Raw genomic sequence first — 6,000 nt, forward strand, 5'->3', positions numbered from 1 at the left:
CAAGGGTTTACTTATCAAATAAACTTAAAATATGAACCAAAAATATTTATAAATTGGACCTAGCATCACTTGAAAGAATAATGAAAAATAATCAACTTATATTATCATCCATGAGAACCATTTCTATGTAAGTCGTCTTATTCTTATCAAATTTGGATGAGACTTTCCATAATTTTATATATTAATTTTGTTAAATAATTATATATATATATTTCTTAATATATATACATAAATAATTCTATACATATATATAAATAAAAAAATATATGAATTATATTTTATTAAACTCTATGTTACCGGTTATTAAAAACATTAAAATATATGAAGAAAAAATATTTATAAAATGAACCTAACATCACTTGAAAGAATCATGGAAAATAACCAACTTACCTTACTATCCATGAGAACCATTTCTATGTAAGTCGTCTTGTTCTTGTCAAATTTGGATAGAACTTTCCATAACCTTATATATTAATTTTGTTATATATATATATATATATATATATATATAACGGTAGTTTTTCTTAATATATATACATATACATAAATAATTCTATACATATACATAAATAAAAAAATAAGTGAATTATATTTTGTTAAACTCTATGTTACCGGTTATTAAAAACATCTAAATCACATATATTAATTATTTTTGTTATAAAATTATTTCATTTTATATATATGATTATTTTTTATATCTATATATTCCTCAATTCCGACTCCATTCATACGCATATTAACATTTTTTTCTAATAGTGATGTTTTAATTTTTCGTTTTCTTTTTTTTCACGTATCTTTTTTTTAAATAGTGATATTTTAATATTTCTTTTTCTTTTTTTAAAATACATTTTTCTTAATAATTACATTACTAATTTGAAATATAAAATGAGAAAGAAAATAAACTTAAAAATTAGAAAAAAAAAGAAATTTTATATTAAAAATATAAAAATAATATATTAAAAAAGAATAGTCGTAATATATAAATTGAGTCAACAATTTAAATTTCTCTAAAACTAATTTAATCAAATACCAATATTAGAAATAAATTACTTAAATAATATTTAATCTATTCTAGTCCTTAGACACGTATAGATTAGAGTCATTCTCATAACGATAATGAACTGAAAGTCTGAAATAATGTCGTAAGTTTGAACATTTAGAATTCGTACAAATTCAGACTATTCCTTTGTTCTTTGAAAACCTTCTGTATCTCTGATAAAGTTGAATCGAAATTCTTTTTATGGAAAAAGAGTTACGGAGATGACTTTGATGTGTTGGAGACCAAAATTCGGAAGTCACTATTTATATTTGAGTGCAGTGTCACACCCATTAAACCCGAAAAATCAAATAAAATAGTATCTATGCTTTTATTCTCATTTAGTTCTAAATCAAAAGTAATAATGACTTATTTAATTCGGCATTTATGATAATAAATGAGATGACCATTATATAAGTCATTTAATGTAAAATAGCTTAATTTACGTTTATAATTAATATATATATATATTGCCCATAAATAGATTAGGAAATAATAATTTCATAACAAAATAATCATTCAATTTGAATTACAATTAATTGATTGATAGAAATTATAATAAATTGTATAATATTTAAAAAATTAACCAAATCAATTAGTTGATATAATTAATTTATTATAATAAAATAAATTTAATGAGTTAAAAGAAATAAATCGAAAAACACCATCAGAAATATATTATGACAGTTTTATCATAAAGTGCAGAAATTTAATTTTTACATAATAGAATAGATATTTACAGATTATTATATTAAACACAGACTAAAAAATACACTAAACAAAATAAAAGCATCAATGGTAAAATATAACCTAAAAAATCACTTAAATTCAAAAAGAACATGTGATGAATTATAATAAATCTATATATGAGAAGTAAAAGTAAAATAAACAATTAAAAATAAAATAAAAAGAGCAATTAAAAAAAGTAAAAGAAGATAGAAAAGATAATGTGTGGAGTAGATAAAAAATGTATTGCAATAGAAGATTACTATAATTAATTAAGACAAAGGAGGAAAGAGAAAAATCAAAATACGATCTTATTAAAAAATTTCAATAAAAATATTTTTAAAAAAACCTATTAATCAACTTTTATAAAAATATTACAAAAAATTTAAATTATCTTTAAATAAAATAATAATACCCTTAAGAATTATTAATCAAAATAAATAAAAAAATTAATATAAAACAAAATCATAGAAAAATATTAGTAAAATTAATTAAGATAAAAAAACAAAAATAAAAAATCACAAATATTTTACTTGAAGTACAAAATAGAGAGGAAGAAAAGCGATATATAAAATAATAAGATAATAATTTGAATTAATTGAGTTCATTTATTTCATTGCTTTATATATTATTTATTAAATAATTTAATATTTTTCTCGATCATATTAAATAATAAATTAGTTATAATTAATTTTGTTTAATGAATCTAACAGAATTTAAAATGATTTGATATTTACTCTAATTAAATTAAATATTTGAAGTTATGGTTAATGTAATTTAATGAATCAAAAAAATATTAAATGATAAAATATTTATCCTAATCAAATAAAATTACATAATTGATTAGTTATAATTAATACAATTGAATGAATCAAACACATTAAATTGAAAAATAATTTAGTTAATTTGTGTCCTAAGGACACATTTTAAAAATATTTATTTTACAACAACTTTTATAAAAGATTTTTTATAATATTTTTAACTTATGGTTTAAAGGCACAGTTATAATAACCCATTAAAAAGTACTTAATTAGTTAATACGAATAATTAATATAATTGATTTAGTTCAATAAATTAAAAGAAATAAATGTGAAAGGAAGAGATAAAGAGAAAGTAAAATTATAAAATTGTATATCCATTAAAAAGTAATAAAAAAAAGTCCTTTTTAGTTTTTTATTTATTAATTATTAATTTTGATGAGTTTAGAAAACTCTAAATTTAATTTGATGATGAACAAACATTATTAATTTAATTAAATTATAAAATTGTCTATTTGATTTTGATTCACATGTATTGATTGATAATTTTGTTTGTGCAGATTTTTATTGGACCGAAAAGAAAAGAAAAAATCCTAAGCCAATGAAATCAAATTTCAGCCTGGTGCAATATTGTCATATGAATGTTGGCTGAAGTATTTTATTTGTTGGGCCAGTCTAAATCATTATTGCTGCAAGCCCAATATGCTTGTAAATATTCAGTTTTGTTCAAAATATGTTATATTAAGTAGTTGAAGTAATTTATGGTTAATTGGGCCAGAATCATGTTGAACTAAGCCCAAAACTAAATTGCTTGCTAGAAGCAAGCTTGCATGGTCCGAAACCATTAAGAAAGCAAAGTTTCATTGCTTCCAATGGATCCTACTTTCATCATGTGATGGATTTCAAATTCATTTAACTTGAATTAAACTTACATTGGAAACATGAGAGAGAGTTAGCTATTGATTTGATGGACATCATCAATGCTACACGCTACCTAATGCAAGAGAAGTGGAAATTTAATTTACTTTATCAAAATCCATTAGTTAGTATTCAAATTTCTCTCTCCTCTCTTTCTCATTTTGCTTCTTGTTTTCGGTCATTACACAGCAGCTATGGAAGAAATTTTGAGCCACCGAAAAGAAGAAAGTGCAAGCAACAAGACCATCAAAATGATGGCAAGAAAAAGAAAAAGAAAACAAAAAGTATGTTGTGGCTAAGATTCTCATCACTTATGGTAAGATTTGGTGAAGAGATCTTGGCTTCTTCATACCCAAAAATGGAAGAGAAGATTTTGGTCAGAGAAGAAGATCCTTGGAGGGATGGCTTGACTCTGATTTTGCTCAACCACCACAGGAAGTAGCTACAGTGGCTACGTGAGGGAGGAGGCAGAAGTTGGAGCAGATGAAGTTGTCATCATCATAAAGCATCAAGGGCCAGGAGTCCATCTTGGAGAGCAAGGCAAAGATGGAGGGCTCGGATTGATGAAGATTGGTGACCAAGGAAGGACTAGAGGTAATTGCATATTGGGTTTTGCATTGGTTATCTCTTCTCTCTCTTTGGCCGAACCGGTTCTGATTTGAAGAAGAAGAAGATTAGCTTAGTTTGTTTGGTTTCAACCGTGGAGGCTTCTCCCTATAAGTAAGGGTGAACAGCCAGGGCTTGAAGCAAGGAGTGAGAGTGCAAGGCACAGTGTTCACATAGCTACCTAAGCTAACATATTTTTAAGAAAAAGCCATAGAGGGAAAAAAGGCAGAGAGTGCAAAATTAAAAAAAAAGCCATAGATGTCCTTAGAGGTCCTTTGTACATTTGTGTTGTGTTTCATGATTCTGTGGAAATCCCCTTGCAAGTTGGGTTAGCACTTAGCAGTTGAAAGCTTGGCAGTGACCAAGTCAAGTTCAGGATTGGGGTTTAGATTCTGGACTTGTCCCAGATAGGAAGGGTAGTTCCTAGGGAGAATTGGTGTATGTAATCAAGAATGATTATAGTGAAATTCCATCATTATTGTGATGGAGACTGGATGTAGGCTGCATTGCACTTAGCAGCTAAACCATGATATATCTTGGTGTAATTCTCCCTCTCTTCTACTCTATTTCTGTTTCTGCTGCTCAAAGAGATAAAACTGAAAAATATCTCGTGCTAATCGATGAGACAAAAAGAAAAGTCTCTGGCTGGGTACAAGACAAAAGAAAAAGTCTCGTGGCTGGTTTCGAGACAAAAAGGCAAAAAGTCTCCAGAAGTTGTTTCAAAGACCAGCAAGTGTTATTAACTGTAAAAGGGGCTAAGATTCAACCCCCCTTCTCTTAGCCACTGAAAACCATCAATTTGTATCAAAGCTTGGTCTCAAAGAGATCAAGCTTTGCAGCTTGGAGTAAAGATCCAAATGGCAGAAAATAGTGGCTCAAATCTGGTGTCCTACAACCTGACCGAAGGACAGTCTAGCAACAGACCTCCTCTTTTCAATGGGAAAAACTACACCTATTGGAAGGAAAGAATGAAGATCTTTGTGCAAGAAGTGGATTACAGACTTTGGAAGATTATCCTGGAGGGTCCTCAATATCCAACCATCACAAGTGCCGAAGGAGTTGTCTCTCTTAAACTAGAAGCAAGCTGGACCGAAGAAGACAGAAAGAAAGTTGAGCTCAACGCCAAGGCCATCAACTTACTCAATTGTGCTATCAGCTTCGAGGAATACCGACGGGTATCACGATGCACAACGGCAAAGGAAATCTGGGACAAACTTCTAGTTACTCATGAAGGAACCACCATTGTAAAGAAGACCAGGATAGATATGTTAAACAGAGAGTATGAAATGTTTGCAATGAAGGAAGGAGAATCTATTGATGAATTGTTTGAGCGCTTCAACATCATCATTGTCGGCTTGGATGCTATGGGAATCAAGTATCCTGCTTGTGAGAAGAGTGTTGAGATGTTTCACAAAAGAGTGGGAAACAAAAGCATTAATAATTTCTGAGAGTAGTGGTCTTGACTCCATGACATATGATGACTTGAGAGGAAATTTACTTGCCTTTGAAAATACCTATTTGAAAAAAGATTAAAAAAAGAAAGGAATAGCTTTTTCATCTGTTACTAACCCTCTGGATGATGAATCCAATGATAACTCATCTGAAAATGAATTTGTGTTGTTTGTCAAAAAATTCAGGAAAATGGTGAAGCTCAAGGAGAGAGGCAAGGGAGGCAGTTCAAGAAAACAAAAGAAAGATCTCAGCAAGGTGACATGCTACAACTGTAAGAAAATGGGTCATTTCAAATCCGATTGCCCTAAGTTGAAGAAGGAAGAAAAGCCGAAGAAAGGAAAGAAAAAGGGACTGATGGCGTCATGGGACGACCTGGAAAATGACTCAGAAGACGATGAAGAACCTGAAACAAAGTCTCAACCATGTCTCATGGCAGATCACATTGAACAGGTAGTCTTTCATAACCCAAACACTGAAGATTTTCATCTTATGATAGACCACCTT

Source organism: Arachis ipaensis, chromosome B8 (assembly GCF_059453495.1).
Source record: "Arachis ipaensis isolate K30076 ecotype BB chromosome B8, ASM5945349v1, whole genome shotgun sequence".
NCBI classification, from domain to species: domain Eukaryota; kingdom Viridiplantae; phylum Streptophyta; class Magnoliopsida; order Fabales; family Fabaceae; genus Arachis; species Arachis ipaensis.